The following is an 18,355-nucleotide window of genomic DNA, read 5'->3' as shown; positions in this document are numbered from 1 at the left end:
ATGACATTGCTGAGTTCCAAACATTATGGTGCCCTGAAATGAGTGGACTATGTATAAACACTGCTGTAATATCTACATGGTGAAACCAAACGGTATAAAAATGGTCTTTATTAAAATTTGACAATGTGCACTTTAACCACATGTGATTTTTTTCTATTACATATCTGAAATTGTGGAGTACAGAGGCAAATAAATAAATGATGGGTCTTTGTCCCAAACATTATGGAGGACACTGTATGCAAAAAAATAACGATGATAAACAAAACTGGCCATTGTAAGATGTTTGTAGGGTGAAAATGAGAAGCTAGTGCGACTTGGGAGTGGGAGGGATAGAGAGAGAGGGGGGAATGCCGGGGCTACCTGAAGTGAGAGGGATGGTGAGGCGCAGTTGATGTAGTGTTGCCGTGACTCGCGTCACAACGGGGCTCTGGCATCCCAACGGTTGGGGGTATGGGTCAGTGGTGGAATATTGCCTTGGGGGACGGGGCCAAAAGAGTCCGCACCTGGTTTGATAAGTTATAAAGCTCTGGTATATATATTCTATTTGCTGTGTTATTGGAATATTGCTCAGATAATGTGATGACTTATGTTTGCTGGATGTAAGAGTATCTGGGCTCCCTGCTCAGCTCTGAATGGATGTGGATCGTGACATTGAACAAAAAAAATTCAATTTAAGCATGCAGGTACAGCAGGCAGTGAAGAAAGCGAATGGCATGTTGGCCTTCATAACGAGAGTTGAGTATAGGAGCAAGGAGGTCCTTCTGCAGTTGTATAGGGCCCTAGTGAGACCACATCTGGAGTATTGTGTGCAGTTTTGGTCCTCTAATTTGAGGAAGGATATTCTTGCTATTGAGGGAGTGCAGTGTAGGTTTACAAGGTTAATTCCCGGGATGGCGGGACTGTCATATGCTGAGAGAATGGAGCTTGTATACTCTGGAGTTCAGAAGGATGAGAGGAGATCTTATTGAAACATATAAGATTATTAAGGGTTTGGACACGCTAGAGGCAGGAACCATGTTCCCGATGTTGGGGGAGTCCAGAACCAGGAGCCACAGTTTAAGAATAAGCCATTTAGAATGGAGACGAGGAAACACTTTTTCACACAGAGAGTTGTGAGTCTGTGGAATTCTCTGCCTCAGAGGGCAGTGGAGGCCAGTTCGCTGGATACTATCAAGAGAAAGCTAGATACGGCTCTTAAAGATAACGGAGTCAGGGGATATGGGGAGAAGGCAGGAACGGGGTACTGATTGGGGATGATCAGCCATGATCACACTGAATGACGGTGCTGGCTCGAAGGGCCGAATGGCCTACTCCTGCGCCTATTGTCGATTGTCAGTCTCAGCCTATGACATGAAGCAAATGCTGCCTGACCTAGTTGAGTATTTACAGTATTTTCTGTTTTTATCTGCAAATGTAATAACTTTGATCTGTGGTAATCTGATTTGTGCATTATTTTGGACAGAGCTTCTGCTATTCTGTTGCTAAATGTTATTATTATTCAATTGACTTCAATTCTGTTACTGGTGCATTTCAGTAAATCTGTTAAGAAATGGCTTACACATCATGATCCCTATGAATGCAATATAATAGACTTTCAAAGTATTTTTGCTCTAATTTGATGTGTTTTGGTGCAAATCAGGGAACACAATTTAATTTGGAGAAGGGCATTACTTGATATGTGAGCTGTATTGCAACCTTGATTAGTAGACAGATGTATTGTCCCTACTATAGAGAAAATAGCTGAGTGAATTTTAACATGAGAAAAATCTACATAAAGTTTAACAATAATCGTAAGAACATAAGAACCAAATAACTACAGGATTGCCTGATTCATTATAGAAATTTGCTGCTCTTCTCTGGGCTAGTCTCTTTGTGGTTACACACTCATGGTAATGTGGATGACACTTAACTGTAATGACTCAACAATTTACTCAGCGGTATCAAACAGCTATAAAAAAATAAAAGTAACAATAAAATAAAATGGATCACTCAGATATTGATCTGAGCACCAGCTATGCCAAATGATGAAATAGTATTCCTGTGTTGAACAACATTTGGAAGAAATATTCGAAGGCAAGTATACAAAATATATTGTGTAGGAAGGAAATGCAGTTGCTGGTTAACACCAATGAAAGGCACAAAATGCTGGAGTAACTGCGAATATATTGGTGAAACCAAGTGCAGGCTGGGTGATCATTTTGCTGAACACCTTAGCTCAGTCCGTCTGGGCCCACGCGATCTCCCAGTTGCTAAACACTTTAACTCCCCCCCCCCCCCCATTCCAATACTAATCGTTCTGTCCTGGGCCTCTTCCACTGTCAGAGTGAGACCAAATGCAAATTGGAGGAACAACCCGTATTTTGTTTGGGCAGCTTATAACCCAGCGGTATAAACTTTGATTTCTCCAACTTCAAGTAACCCTTACTTTCCCTCTCTCCTTCCCTCCCCCATCCTAGTTCTCATACTAGTTTCACTGTCCTGATTAATTATGCTGTTTGTATGCCTTGTGGTCACCTTCCCTTCATCCAACAATGAACCGTCTACTTTAATCTGCTCTTTTCACACCTTACATGTTCTTTGTACCCTTCCATATCTCGTTACCCTCTCCCCTGACTCTCAGTACAAAGTATATTCTTCCTCAAAATTCATCAATGTGTGTGACTTATCAGTACCACTACCAAAGATACTGACCACTACTGACTGAGCTGACAGAGTCATGAAGACATTGTTGCCAAGAGTGCAGCAATAGGTGAAAGAACTGACATGAGAGCCAGAACTCCTGTTGGATCTTGTTGTTAGCAATGCACCCAAAATTTCCAACAATGGCAGAGCCAGCAGAAAAATGGGGCTGAAGTGCGTGTTGTCGTTATTAGGCAGAAGTATCAAGAAGATAATGCATCACATCCTCTTTCTCAGGTTCTCTACGATTATAGAACCCAGTGTTCAGCTAATTTGATCCATTCTGCATCATAATAGCTGTAAGAACTGGGCCATGAATGAGACTGTTACTGTCCTGGCCTCTGTTAAAGATATGTTCTGCTATACTAGCCAGGTCCTCAAGCCAAGCAATTCCAATTGTAACATCTACGCTACAGTGTAGAATGTTGTCTAGTTATGCTCTGTTGTAAAGCAGAACCATTTATTTTGCCTAATTATTATACAGTACTGCCAAACATCAGCAAAATAATGGAGGTGTTGTTGACAGTTCTAACAAGCAGCACTTGGCAAAAATCTGTTCACCGAATGGTTGATTACATTCCACTAGATCTCATTGCAGCCTTGGCTCAAATGTGAATGTGGATAAGTAATAGAGTTGAGGTGAAAGTGGCTGCCATTAATGTTGAGGGGGTTTTGTGCTATCAAGCAGCCCGAATAAAATTGAAATAAAAGCAGTCATATCTTACAGTAGGCTATTATCTGGGCTTTAATATATACTGTGATACTGTATATTTCCTTTGGACAGTGCATATGATGCATCTTTCAGATACATCTTTCAGATTCTTCATCAATTAATATCTCTTCATCATAGGAAAAGTGGTGATGATGACAAATTGTGCAATAATCAGTTATCTTTACAGCCTGTCAGGCAATTAAACAGTGATTGCCTACATTGGGACATAAGAGATTCCAGATGATGGAATCATGAGCAAAAAACAAATGGCTGGAGGAACTCAACAGGCCAGGCCGCATCAATGGAGGAAAATTAACAACATTACTGGTGGGACCCCTTTTCATACTGTTCCTTTTCCTCTGCAGATGCTGCCTGGCCTGCTGAATTCATCCAGCACTTTTTTTGCTCTTGTCTACATGTAGCCAGACATTGGTAGTATCCATGTTTGAACTGATAGCACTTATATCGATAGTTATATCATGACTGCCTGTAACAAGAAATAATATAACCTTCCCATGATATCCAATGACATTACCATTATTGAATCTACCACCACCATCACATTTTGGTGAGAAGTTTATTTACATCAGCCACCTGAATACTGTGTTAAAAGAGCAGGTCTAATTGAATACAGTTTTAACATCAATCAGCTGCATCATACAGGAAAATGTAGCCTATTTTATTAGCACCACAAACACTGGTTTAAATATTAACGCTCTCTAATGCTACTATAATAATTGTTAAAATTACCATCGAAGTGGTGCAGTGCGGTAATTCATCCATGTTTCTTTAACAGCCTCCCCTGAGCTCTTAGAAATACAGGGCTAGCAAGTGCATGCGAAAGCCATCCCCTTCAAATTCTTCTATCAAGATTGTTGTCATTTAGATTTGGGGTAAGTGTTAATCTTTCAATAACTGTTCAAGGTAATGAAACTGGCTTTCTATAATCTTCTCAAAAGCAATTAGGAATGAGGAATAAATGTCTGTGTTGTAACATTATACATGTCACAATGTCTAATGTCACTATATTGGACATTGACAAGAGCTTTTTAAGAGATTTATGAACATATTCTGTGTAATCAAGCATTAATCCAGTGTGGACCTGCTAGGAGGGACCTGTAATGACAAAGTTCTTCAACCAACAGATTAAATAGACATAGGGAATTCTAGATACTGGAATCTTGAGCAAAACACAAACTGCTGGAATAAATTAGTGTGTCAGGCTGCATCTTTGGTGGACATGGACAGATGATGTTGCAGCTAGGGACTCTTCTATAGATTAAATAGTCCACACTATTGGAAATAATGGATAGAAATAATGGATAGGATTGAGATGGATAGAAAAATATTTATATTTAAAAAAATCATCAATATTGATTAGTTTAGAGATACAGCGCGAAAACAGACCCTTGGGCCCGCCGAGTCTGCACCGACCAGCGATCCCCTCACATTAACACTATCCTACACACCAAGGACAATTTACACATACACCAAGCCAATTAACCCACATGCCTGAACGTCTTTGAAGTGTGGGAGGAAACCGAAGATCTCGGAGAAAACCCATGCGGTCACGGGGAGAACTTACAAACTCCATACAGACAAGCACCCGTAGTCAGGATCAATCCCTGCAAGAGCTGTAAGGCAGCAACTCTACTACTGTACCACATTGTCGCTTGATTACTTTTTGAAAATTGTTTTTTTTCTCTTGCGCCAGAGTACTTCTGACTGAATTTGCTTTTAATAGTTCAGTCACACATGAATTATCTGCCTTACTCTTTCTGTCATATCACACAATCAAGTGGTTGAACTTCCCAGTGTTATAAGGATTGTGATTGGGAGGTCATGTTGGTGTTGGTGAGACCTCATTTAGAGTATTGTGTTCAGTTCTGGGCACCATGTTATAGGAAAGATATTGTCAAGCTTGAAAGGGTTCGGAGAAGATTTACGTGGATGTTGCCAGGACTCGAGGGTCTGAGCTATTGGAAGAGGTTAAATAGGCTGGGTCTCTATTCCTTGGAGCGCAGGAGGATGAGGGGTGATCTTATAGAGGTGTATAAAATCATGAGGAATAGATCGGGTAGCTGCACAGAATCTCTTGCCCTGAGTAAGGGAATCGAGGACCAGAGGACATCGGTTCAAGGTGAAGGGTAAAACATTTTTTAATAGGAATCTGAGGGCTAACCTTTTCATACAAAGGGTGGTGGGTGTATGGAACAAGCTGCCAGAGGAGGTAGTTGAGGCCAGGGTCTATTCCAACGTTTAAGAAACAGTTAGACAGGTACATGGATAGGGCAAGTTTGGAGGGATATGGACCAAACGCAGGCAGATGGGACTAGTGTACCAGGGACATGTTGGCCGGTGTGGGCAAGTCGGACCGAAGGGCCTGTTTCCCCACAGTATCACTCGATGACTCTATGACTAAGGATTTTATGACACATACTGTTATCACAATGTAAACCTGTTTGAGTGTAAATGTGGCCAGAAGATGTAGTGAGAACTGACCTGGCACTGGAAGCAATAGGGTGAGAATATTTAGTCAGTTTGTCAAGAATGCTGAATGACAAAGCAAGACTAGTGTTGATGCCAAGCTGAGGCAACTTCACCTGAGACTTGATGAAAGCATTTGGCATTTTGTTTATAGGTATTTTTTAAAGTGAAAATTCTAAGCAAAAGCAAAAAATACTGTAAGACAATTTTCGAGACTGCATTTTTCACAAAAATAATGGTTTGGCCAAAATACACCATCAATTGTATTTTAATTATTTAATAAAAAATTATATCCAAAACTAGATTGTAAACTTGAAATAAGTTGTATTGTGATATGTTATAAACCTTAATTTAAAACCACTGTTGTACTCTCACCTGAAATATCAGACCTCTTATATAACCATATAACAATTACAGCACGGAAAACAGGCAATCTCGGCCCTTCAAGTCTGTGCCAAACACTTATTTTCCCCTAGTCCCATCTACCTGCACTCAGACCATAACCCTCCATTCCTTTCCCGTCCATATACCTATCCAATTTATTTTTTAAATGATAAAATCGAATCTGCCCCCACCACTTCCACTGGAAGCTCATTCCACACAGCTACCACTCTCTGAGTAAAGAAGTTCCCCCTCATGTTACCCCTAAACTTCTGTCCCTTAATTCTCAAGTCATGTCCTCTTGTTTGAATCGTCCCTACTCTCAATGGGAAAAGCTTATCCACGTCAACTCTGTCTATCCCTCTCATCATTTTAAAGACCTCTATCAAGTCCCCCCTTAACCTTCTGCACTCCAAAGAATAAAGACCTAACTTGTTCAACCTTTCTCTGTAACTTAGTTGCTGAAACCCAGGCAACATTCTAGTAAATCTCCTCTGTGCTCTCTCTATTTTGTTGACATCCTTCCTATAAGAGTGTCCCATGGAATGCAGTAAGGCAGAATCTTAGACTATCAAAGCATCGCATATGTTCCCTGGAAATTATTAAGTAACCTGTATATAGAACATTTAATAAATAAAATACGTGAAGTTTTAAATGAAAAACAAGATTAGAAATGACAGGACCCCAGCCAAAATGCTAATAAGTAGTTTCCCGCCATTGATACTGACAGGCCTAGTATATTTCTGCTCTTGTGTTTATTATTAAAGAGTTATGTATGACTTGGGGAAGGGTGGAAACATTGGTTTTAATTAGCAAAATCAATAAAGTGCAACTACCGTGCACAAGTAACACAGTTATAAATTTGCACATTTTTTAATTATGTCAATTGTCCAGATGATTTGGAAGCCCTGAGTTTTTAACAAATAAATTACTGTGGAATAGTTAATCCCTACTTACCTAACAACATGATCAACAAGTAAGGATGTTTATAGGATCTAAAAAATCTTAATAGGGGTTCCTTATTTTATTATAATTTCCCCACAAAACTGAGGTTTTCATAATCATCTCCACTGCAGTGTGTTTGGTAGGTAACGCTTTAAAAATATGTTTTAGTATTCTACTCTCTGCCTCCATCTATTTGTTATTCTTCACCTTTCATCTGTCCACCAATCATCCACAGGCTTACCACTCCATCTCCACTTTTACACTGGCCATCTTCCCTCTCCATTCTTAGATCTGGTGCAGGGCTTTGACCTGAAACATTGACAATTTCTCCCAGATGTTGCTTGACCCACTGCATTACTCCAGCATGTTATTTGAGGCCATGTGAGAGCAAAGTAGTGGGCTTAGTTAAATGTTTGACATATGCATGTGTGAAATGAATCAACATGTTAGGAATCCAATTGTTGTTGGTGGAGCATCTAAGATCTCTCTCTACTCTCTACAGTTTCATAGTTGGTCATTTGGGACTGAGATGAAAATAAATATGTTTCCACATTCTTGTAAATCTTTGGTCTTCTCTACCTCAAAGGCCTATGGAAGTTTTTTTGTAAGTATTAAAGACTGAATTCAATTTATTTTTAGTTAATAAAACAATCACAGGGTATGGGGATCATGTGGGAAAGTGGAAGAGGGAAAGAATCAGCTATGGTCATATTGAAAGGTAGAACAGGCTTGAAGGGTACACAGAGTGGAGTACATGCCTCAATCGGCATTATGGTTCCGAAGTGGAGATGCTTGATAGCTTCAAATTCCTAGGCATAAATATCACCAACAGTTTGTTTGGGACCATCCGCATTGTAATTATGGCTAAGAAAGCACATCAACACTTCTACTTCCTCTGAAGATTAAGGAATGTTGCCATAACCATATAACCATATAACCATATAACAATTACACCCTTACTGAATAAACTACACAAGAATATTCAATATTGGAAAACACTTCCCATTTCTATGCTTGGTAGAATTAATGCCTTAAAAATGATCTTCTTACCGCAACTACTGTACCTATTTCAATTAACCATATAACCATATAACAATTACAGCACGGAAACAGGCCATCTCGGCCCTACAAGTCCGTGCCGAACAACTTTTTTCCCTTAGTCCCACTTGCCTGCACTCATACTATAACCCTCCATTCCCTTCTCATCCATATGCCTATCCAATTTATTTTTAAATGATACCAACGAACCTGCCGCCACCACTTCCACTGGAAGCTCATTCCACACCGCTACCACTCTCTGAGTAAAGAAGTTCCCCCTCATGTTACCCCTAAACTTCTGTCCCTTAATTCTGAAGTCATGTCTCGTACGGCTCTTTCCAACTTCAACAGATGCACCATAGAAAATATCCTGTTTGCTTCACGCTGTGCCGAAGACCGCAAGAAATTGCAGAGTTGTAGATATAGCCCAGTCCATCACACAGATTAGCCACTGATTCAATCTACACTTCATGCTACCTCAGGAAAGCAGCCAACATAACCAAATATTTTTTTTATCCTGGTCATTTCCTCTTCTCACCTCTCCCATGCTACAGAAAATACAAAAGCTTGAAAGCACATATTGCCAGTTTCAGGAACAGCCACTTCATTGCTATTACCAGACTACTGAATGGTTGTCCCATAAGCTAGGGTGTAGCCCCAATCTTCCAAACTAACTCATTGTGGGCCTTGGAGTTTTTCTCTGTAACTATATTCTGCACTCTTGTAATTTTTCCTTTGCACTTCCTGTTGTACTTGTGTGTGACATGATTGTACTCGTGTATCGTACGATTTGACTGCAGGGCACGCAAACAGGACTGTATGGTTGTACATGTGACAATAATATACCAATACCTGTATTTCTATTACTAATGTTCCAACTCTTATTACAATCACCTCTTGGCACATTACAATGCCAAAAATGTTATATCACAAACCCCTAACACTACAACCAGTCTGGAGGTTATATTTTCTTAAGTATCTGATCCCTTTCTTAAACTGAATGCAGTATAACCAGTGTACTGTTGATTATGAGTAGCTCCTGACTTGTGGTCTGGTTGTGTAACGTGTCATTTGAATGCTTTCTGATTGCTGCTCTCTGTGGTTTGATGTGTTGACTCAATTCCAATTTTTGGAATTCTTTTTAAACATTCATTGTTCATCCTTAATTAATTAGTCAAGATTTTTTGCCAAGCTTTAAAATATTGATCCCAATTGCAAATGACAACTATAATAGTCTTTCATGTCACGAGTGAAATGCAAGGTGGAAATGCCATTTTATTTCCATAATGTACAATAACATTTAAAATATTAGCAGTATAGCTGAAATTGCTGAATCACACAGTCTGATCCATTCATGCAGTATAAAATTAATTTCCAGTGGACATCCTCATGTTTTCAGTAAAATTGTGGTCCTGTTTTGTTTCTCGATCATATCTGCTTTGTATATGAACTCTGCAAAATGGTCTACAATGTAATATGTAGCATTGTTTTCTTGGCATTTTCACAGGCTTTGGTAAGGATAAAGCATATTTGTGGAAGCTGCATCATTAAGGATGTTTTTGACTACTTTCAATGCCCTGAGGTTTGAGGTTGGGTCATTATTAACGCACAAACTCAGTCTGTTCATGTTGACATGAGCAACCGGAGAATGGGCTGAGGTTTGAGAGGAGCTTGTAATGATACAGAACCAAGCTAACATGATAATTTCATAACCTCATTGTTACCATGGTGTTGGTGTTGGCACTTTAAGCACAGCTTTTTTGATACATTATTTCTAATTCATAGCAGAAAAAGTCACTGCATATGAAACCTATAAAATGCTCCAAACCCCAAAATTGCCTAATTCCAAGGCTTGGACTATTTATATTGGAGGGGAGAGTGCAATTTCAATTCACTTTAATGAAAAAAATGTAAACACTGATACATCTTGTAATCTTCTGGAAGTCATTAGCAATCTGACCAATTATTTTCAACATAAAATGAAGCCTTTTGACTATGGACACTGATTAATTAAATCTAAGACTATGTCATTGGAGTGTGAGGCAGTAACAAGTGATGGGATTTCTTTCCTAATCTGTCAAGCATGATCCCAGAATATTGTAACAGCATCTTCATAAGGTTTATAGAAACTAAAGCTGATGGCAATTTTGAGATTTCCTGAGGTTGATGTCCACTTTTTTTGCTTTTATTGCTGGGTATTTTTATTACATATTTTCCCATCAAGGGGCAGATATCAAATTCACATTAAGAAATTAAACTATCAGTAGCAATTAGAGAATTAGATTTTACCACTAAAGTCAGCTGACCAGTGGGGTACGGCAAGTGCTGGGACCCCAGCTATTTACAATATATATTAATGATTTGGATGAGGGAATTGAATGCAACATCTCCAAGTTTGCGGATGACACGAAACTGAGGGGCAGTGTTAGCTGTGAGGAGGATGCTAGGAGGCTGCAAGGTGACTTGGATAGGCTAGGTGAGTGGGCAAATGCATGGCAGATGCAGTATAATGTGGATAAATGTGAGGTTATCCACTTTGGTGGCAAAAACAGGAAAGTTGACTATTATCTAAATGGTGGCCGATTAGGAAAAGGGGAGATGCAACGTGACCTGGGTGTCATGGTACACCAGTCATTGAAAGTAGGCATGCAGGTGCAGCAGGCAGTGAAGAAAGCGAATGGTATGTTAGCATTCATAGCAAAAGGATTTGAGTATAAGAGCAGGGAGGTTCTACTGCAGTTGTACAGGGTCTTGGTGAGACCACACCTGGAGTATTGCGTACAGTTTTGGTCTCCTAATCTGAGGAAAGACATTCTTGCCATAGAGGGAGTACAGAGAAGGTTCACCAGACTGATTCCTGGGATGGCAGGACTTTCATATGAAGAAAGACTGGATAGACTCGGCTTGTACTCGCTAGAATGTAGAAGATTGAGGGGGGAATCTTATAGAAACATACAAAATTCTTAAGGGGTTGGACAGGCTAGATGCAGGAAGATTATTCCCGATGTTGGGGAAGTCCAGAACAAGGGGTCACAGTTTAAGGATAAGGGGGAAGTCTTTTAGGACCGAGATGAGAAAATAATTTTTTACACAGAGAGTGGTGAATCTGTGGAATTCTCTGTCACAGAAGATAGTTGAGGCCAGTTCATTGGCTATATTTAAGAGGGAGTTAGATGTGGCCCTTGTGGCTAAAGGGATCAGGGGGTATGGAGAGAAGGCAGGTACAGAATACTGAGTTGGATGATCAGCCATGACCATATTGAATGGCAGTGCAGGCTAGAAGGGCCGAATGGCCTACTCCTGCACCTATTTTCTAAGTTTCTAAGTATCATTGATATTCTCATGTGTGACCTTCGTTCTCTGTGTTGATAAATTAACTCGATCTGTAATAACTACATTAAGATTCAGCAGATGCTTATAGTTGATGTCTGTCTGATAATAGACTTTGTTTGTACAGACTTTGTTTGTAACAAAGTGCTTTTCATAATTTTGTGACAATTTGGAATTCAAATCCCACTGCAAAGTCTTAAGCACATAAATCAAGGTTGCAGCACTAGTTGGTATTGGGGAAGCACTTTGATGTTCTTTCTTTACCCTCCAAATTACTTTCAATGAAATGCCTATCCAAATTTCTTTTTTAAAGAATGGGGTGACACAGATGGTAGAGCTGCTGCCTCACAGGGCCAGAAACCTGGGTTTGATCCTGACCTCGGATGCTGTATGTGTGGAGTTTGCACGTTCTCCCTATATTGTGTGGGTTTCCTCCGCATGCCAGTGTTTCCTCCCACATCTCAAAGGCTGGTTATTTGGCCTCTGTAATTTGCCCCTGGTGTGTAGGGAGTGGATGTGTAAGTGGGATAACATAGGACTGATGTGATCGATGGTCGGCATGGACTCTGTGGGCCGAATGGTCTGTTTTCACGCTGTATCTCTAAACTAAACTAAATTCTAAATTGATTCGGTTTCCATCAACCTCGCCGGCAGTAGGTTTGTAACCACTCTTCATACAAAATGTTTTTCCTTACAACAGCCTGTATTGAGGGAGTGCAGCGTAGGTTCATGAGGTTAATTCTTGTCTTGCTGGACCTATCTGCCGCCTTCGATACAGTGGACCATGGAATTTTAATTTCCCGATTACAGCACCAAGTGGGCATTTGTGGCAGTGCCCTGGGATGGTTCAGGTCCTATCTGGCAGACAGAACCATGCGTGTAAGCCTTGCTGGCTTTGAATCCTCCTCCACTCCCTTGGTATATGGGGTTCCACAGGGCTCAATTTTAGGGCCCCTGCTCTTCTCTTTATACCTACTTCCTCTGGGCTCAATTTTAAGAAGGCATGGCATCTCCTTTCACTTTTATGCAGATGATAGCCAGTTATATATGCCACTCAGGAAAGAAGACGACTATTCTCTAAAATCACTTCTGTCTTGTCTTGAGGACATTAAGTCCTGGATGGCCTTAAACTTTCTGGGACTTAATGAAGAGAAGACAGAGGTGATTTTGTTTGGCCCCAATGGCTGCCGTGAACCTCCCTTTGTTGACTTGGGTCCACTGGCATTGTCTGTAAAGCCAACCGTTTTGAACCTGGGTTTTAGGATGGACGGTGATTTTAAACTAGATAAATAAATAGGCGCGGTGGTTAAGTCCAACTTCTTTCACCTAAGGAAGCTGGCAAAGGTGAAGCCCATTCTCGAGCGGGAGCATTTTGAAACAGTAATCCATGCCTTTATTACATCTAGGCTGGATTACTGTAACGCACTCTACTCTGGAGTCGCACGAGCTTCATTGGCTCGTCTCCAGCTTGTTCAAAATGCTGCCGCTCGCCTTTTGACTGGAACTCGAAAGAGGGAGCACATTACGCCAATTTTGGCCTCCCTTCACTGGCTCCCAGTGCACTTTCGAGTTCATTTCAAAATTCTTTTATTTGTTTTTAAATCGTTGAATGGGCTCGCCCCGCCTTACCTCTCTGAGCTGCTCCACCTATATGCTCCTGCCCGGTGCCTCAGGTCAGCTGATCAGCTGCTCCTTGAGGTACCAAGGTCTAAGCGGAAGCTCAGAGGGGATAGAGCCTTTTCTGTTGCTGCTCCGGCACTCTGGAACACCTTGCCGCTGCACATCAGACAGGCCCCCTCACTGTCCCTCTTCAAATCCTCCCTAAAAACACATTTTTATTCTTTGGCTTTCGACACTGGCTGAGGCATTGCTCCTGTTTTTAGTGCTTTTAATGTCTTTTAATTTTTAGTGTGTTTTTTATAGTCCTTCGTTTTACGGTTTTTAATGCTTTTCAATTGTTTGTAATAGCTTTTTGTTCATGAGTTCTCATGTACAGCACTTTGTGGCAACTGCAGTTGTTTAAAGTGCTTTATAAATAAAGTTATTATTATTATTATTATAATTCCCGGGATGGCGGGACTGTCATATGTTGATAGAATGGCGCGGCTGGACTTGTATACTCTGGAATTTAGAAGGATGACAGGATATCTTATTGAAACATATAGGATTATTAAGGGATTGGACACGCTAGGGGCAGGAAACATGTCCCCAATATTGGGGGAGTCCAGAACCAGGGGCCACAGTTTAAGAATAAGTGGTAGGCCATTTAGAACGGAGATGAGGAAAATCTTTTTTTCCCCGAGCGTTGTGAATCTGTGGAATTCTCTGCCTCAGAAAGCAGTGGAGGCCAATTCTCTGGATGCTTTCAAGTGAACGTTAGATAGAGCTCTTAAAGATAGCGGTGTCAGGGGACATGGTGAGAAGGCAGGAACGGCGTACTGAATGTGGATGATCCGCCATGATCACAGTGGATGGCGGTGGTGGCTCGAAGAGCCGAATGGCCTACTCCTGCACCTATTGTCTATTGTCTAGAACCTGTGTGGATGTCCTTTTTCAAATACAAGGGAATACATACCTGTGAAGTACAGGACCAGAGGCAATAACAAATCAGCACTATACAGGCTGGTACTAACCAATGTACAGGACAACTTGGCTAGAGGTAATAATAGTGGCTGGACCATAATCTCCTAGAGCCCAGCCATTGTGTCATTTCTTGATATCAGACACATGCCGTAAGTAATTACTCAGGGTAGGCAGTTAGTCGGCTTTAAAAAAAATCTTAAACCGCGCATGCGCAGATTGTTCTCCTCTCCGTAATAAATAAAGAAAGTAACAATTCAATTTGCCCAAGGCTTCCAAATCTCCTTCATTCTGAATTACTGAATGGGTGGGGGGTGGAGGGTGACGGCAGGTGGAGGGTGACGCTAGGTGGAGAGATGGTGGGAAAAACGGGAGCACACCGGGACAAGTTGAATCAGTTGTGATCTTATTGAATGACAATACTAGTTCAAGGGACCAATTGGAGGGAGAGTTCCTTTCACAGCGTGTGGTGAGTCTGGCCAGGGCTAAAGTTGCGGGGAGGGCAGGAGTGTTGAGAAGGAGGGGGTCGGGGATCATGCCAGCAACTCGCTCATCGCTGCCGCGGCGCTCCGGGCGCGGAGCCATAGCATTGTGGCCGGGGAGGGAAGCAGCTCGGGTGGCTGGGAGCGGCCGCCGGACCTCAGCACCTTCTGCTGGCCCGCTCACCTCTCCGTCTGAACTGTGAGGGGACCTGCTTAAGAGCAAAGATCATAGAGCAGAGCGGGTTAGCAGGCGATGGATAACAGGACAGCGGGCAGTGGACACTCCTGTGTCAGCGTGAACAAGGGACCAATTGAGGTTACTCGCACTGACACATGGAGTAAGCTCCACCGCCCGCTGTCCTATTATCCATCGCCCGCTGACCTGCTCTTGAGCTGGTTGCTCTGGCATGATCCCGGACCCCCTCCTTCTCAACGTTCCTATCCTCCCGCAAGTTTACCGCTGGCCAGACTCCCCACATGCTGTGAAACGAACTTCCCCCCCCCCAGCGGCGCTGTCCTTTTACAGCCGCTTCCCACTTTACAGCCGCCTGCGCTGCGCATGCGCACTACCTTGCCTACCCTGACGGCACGTGCCTGCTTAATATCATGTATAATGGATCAAATTGGTTAAAGTCTTATCTTGTCAGTGAGAGCCACAGGAGGAAGCCAAGATCAAAAGCACATTTGGCTGAAGATGGTTGCAAATGTTTCTTTCCTCTTCCGTTTTATCTTCGCTGAGGTGGATCATGCAACTGAACAGCTTATTAGGCCACTCAAGAAGGCAATTCCTTTTCTTGTGTGGACCTTTCTATCAGCAAGTAGAGTAGTACAGGTTGCCAAATTGCTGTGGATCTTGTATCATACATTACGCTTCAACTACCTTTGTATAGGTCTCACAAAAAACATCAGTGAACAAGTTGGGGCTCCCGCAGTTGGAGCTCCCGAAGTCAATCCCTGGCAAAGGGATTTCCAGCTCCACGATGTTTAGTCCCACAGGCTCCCGTGGTTGGAGCTCCCGAAGTCGGTCTCCAGCAAAGGTCGCCAACTCCTCGATGTTAGGCCGCAGTGCGGACGGAGACACGATATGGGAAAAAATTGCATCTCCGTTGAGCTAAGAGATTTAAAAAAAAGTTTCCCCAACACCCCCCCACCCCCCCACATAAAAAAGCTAAAGAACACTAAAACATACATTTAACACATATACTATAAAACAACAAAGAAGGAAGGGAAAGACAGACAGACGAACTGTTGGAGAGGCAGCCATGCTGTAATGCGGCAAGACTTTGAAAACATTCAGGGGTGGGCTGAAAAACAGTAAACAGGATAGTATGCACGCAAGTGACAGATAACAAACATTTCCAAAGAAAGGGGAACTGTAACGATCTACCCATGACATTCAATGGTGTTAATATTTTAAAAAGTCCACCACAATCAACAAACTGGAGATGGGGAGGATAGAGTATTAACCAGCCACTTCATGGCTACATCTGTAGGACAAAGGCTGGAGATCGGCACAAACATTGTGGGCCGAAGGGCCCTTTGTGTGCTATAATACTATCAAATTGGATACAGAGATTATTTTGGACATAAGGAATTTGAATTATTGGACACAAAAGGTATTTGAAAGATTTTGATGAGCTGCTAGAAGAGGTAGTTGAGGCAGGTACAATAACAAAATTGAAGACATTTGGACAGGTACATATATAGGAATGGTTTAGAGGAATATGGGCCAAATGCAGGCAGATAGGACTCGTGTAGATAGGGAACCTTAGTTGGCATGGACAAGGTGGGCCAAAAGGTTTAAGACGTGTCAGTGTGGCTTTTCAGAGGGAATTGGTTAAATGTGATTGGAGTACATAATCTTGTTGCGGATGGAGTGATAGCAGAGATTAAATGGGCCAAATGGTAGGTCCCCTGCTGAAATTTCAATTACTTGCAATTTAAACTCTGTCATTTTGGATGCAGTAACTATGTAAAAATGTATTTCTGAATAACCTTTCCTCTACCATTATTTTTGTCCCTAACCCATAGACAGTTGATAATTGGATTGACTGGTTTCACTGGCAATCTTGTGAATGCTGCTAGCAGTATCAGCAGCCTATAAAAGGTTGAGACAAATTAGGTATCCAGCTTCGCCTGAAAGTTAAGGTTAGCATTGGAGTTTGAAATTTTGACTCATTTTTTATTCCCTCTTGCCATACTAGATCTCCTGTGACTAAGTGAAGCAAACTTGGCATAGCTCAAGCTTTTATAAATTTCAAAATATACTCTATTCAAAAACATTTAAAACAAAATGTAATAAGGAATATTCAGATCAAACTTTTCACTGTACCTCAGTACATGACAATAATAAACCTAATACCCATTGTTCAATATACATCAGGAAAGCTGCAACAAAGGAATCTTTAATTCCTAGCTGTGATAGTTATGTGGCCACTGGACTGTTGGTGAATGTATATTCCCGGCAGAAACCTGTATTGTATAATTATTCAGTCAATATTTAATATATCATGTACCCTATCAATTTACTAGACGTTATTATAATAGTGCTAAATTCCTGTTTGGGACTGAGTTGTGCAAAAGGTTAAAGCACTGCTTTTTCATTGTTGAGATTGTATTCTGGACAGGCCTAGGAAGGGAGAGAGAATATATTGCCTATTATTTGCAAAAAACAAAGTGTTGGAGGAACTCTTGGTCAGGCAGCATCTGAAAAGGGAATACACACATGATGGGGCTCAAATGACAATAAATTTGTATTGTATGTTTTGGTTCTGGACCTTTTGGACTGAATCAGAAAATTTACTTGTCCATTCCATCGACAGATCCTGTCTGACCTGTTGAGTTCCTCAAGTTTTGCTCAAGATTCCAGCATTTGCAGTTCTTTGTCTCTGCACGTTCCTCATTAGTTAGTGGCAGGAAATTAGTCATTGTATGAGACGGCAGACCTAACCTTTCTAAAGAATGTGGTTTAACAGAGATCTGATTACAGTTTCAGAAGTGGGGAAAATATTATTTCCGAGTACTGAAATTTCTCGGGCTGAAAGTGTAAACCTTTCGGTATGACGGAATAGAAGACGCTTGTGTTTAGGCAATGACGATTATTGTTGTGCACCAACTTGAAACTCTTCTGTTCTCAAGTTGTGATACCACATTTTCAGAAAGGCACTGAAAATTAACAAATGACATAATTTGTATTATCCCATTTAGTGCAAGACGTCTGCTTTTCATTTGGATATGTAGTTTTAATTTTCCCAATGAACCTCGCATTAGCATAAGGAATGCTGAACTATTTTTGCAGTGATTTCATAGACATGAATTTACACATTGACATTGTTAAATTGAAAATTAACTCGCATGTATTCAGTGACAGTATAAAAACAAAATTTTAGAAATTTAAAGACATTTATTTGAGTTGTTTGTCAAGCCATAACAATTTCCAGACTTTGGGATGATGGTGGGTTGCCATGGAAGTTTGCCTAGATCATGTCTGATGATTTTTTTTCTCAAGTAACTATTCAATAGGGGAACAGAATGAATTTGGCAGAGAGAATTTGGCAGAAGGATAAAACGATATCTGTTATTAGCATGTTGGCAGCAGGACGCTATCTGACAGCTAAAGTTTGTGTACTTTTTATGAACCCTCACTTGGTGCAAAACATGCATATTACAGTTAATGAAACAGTGCCCTCAACTGATCTGATCCGAAAAAGTAATCAACTTG

At 41.2% G+C, this 18,355-nt stretch overlaps 1 protein-coding gene across 4 annotated transcripts in view; it reads left to right on the top strand.

Moving 5' to 3' along the window:
- Positions 1-18,355, top strand: part of dagla (diacylglycerol lipase alpha) — a 174,109-nt gene that overhangs the window by 54,341 nt on the left and 101,413 nt on the right. For 2 of the 4 annotated variants that reach the window (XM_033039052.1, XM_033039049.1), the window contains exon 2: positions 4,188-4,284. The exons of the other annotated variants lie outside the window; for them this stretch is intronic. The gene's annotated coding sequence lies outside the window, so the exon portion shown is untranslated. The remainder of the gene's footprint in view (positions 1-4,187; positions 4,285-18,355) is intronic. 4 annotated transcript variants of the gene reach the window in all.

This window comes from Amblyraja radiata, chromosome 20, assembly GCF_010909765.2.
Source record: "Amblyraja radiata isolate CabotCenter1 chromosome 20, sAmbRad1.1.pri, whole genome shotgun sequence".
Taxonomy (NCBI): Eukaryota; Metazoa; Chordata; class Chondrichthyes; order Rajiformes; family Rajidae; genus Amblyraja; species Amblyraja radiata.
This window is presented reverse-complemented; position numbering and strand designations above follow the sequence as displayed.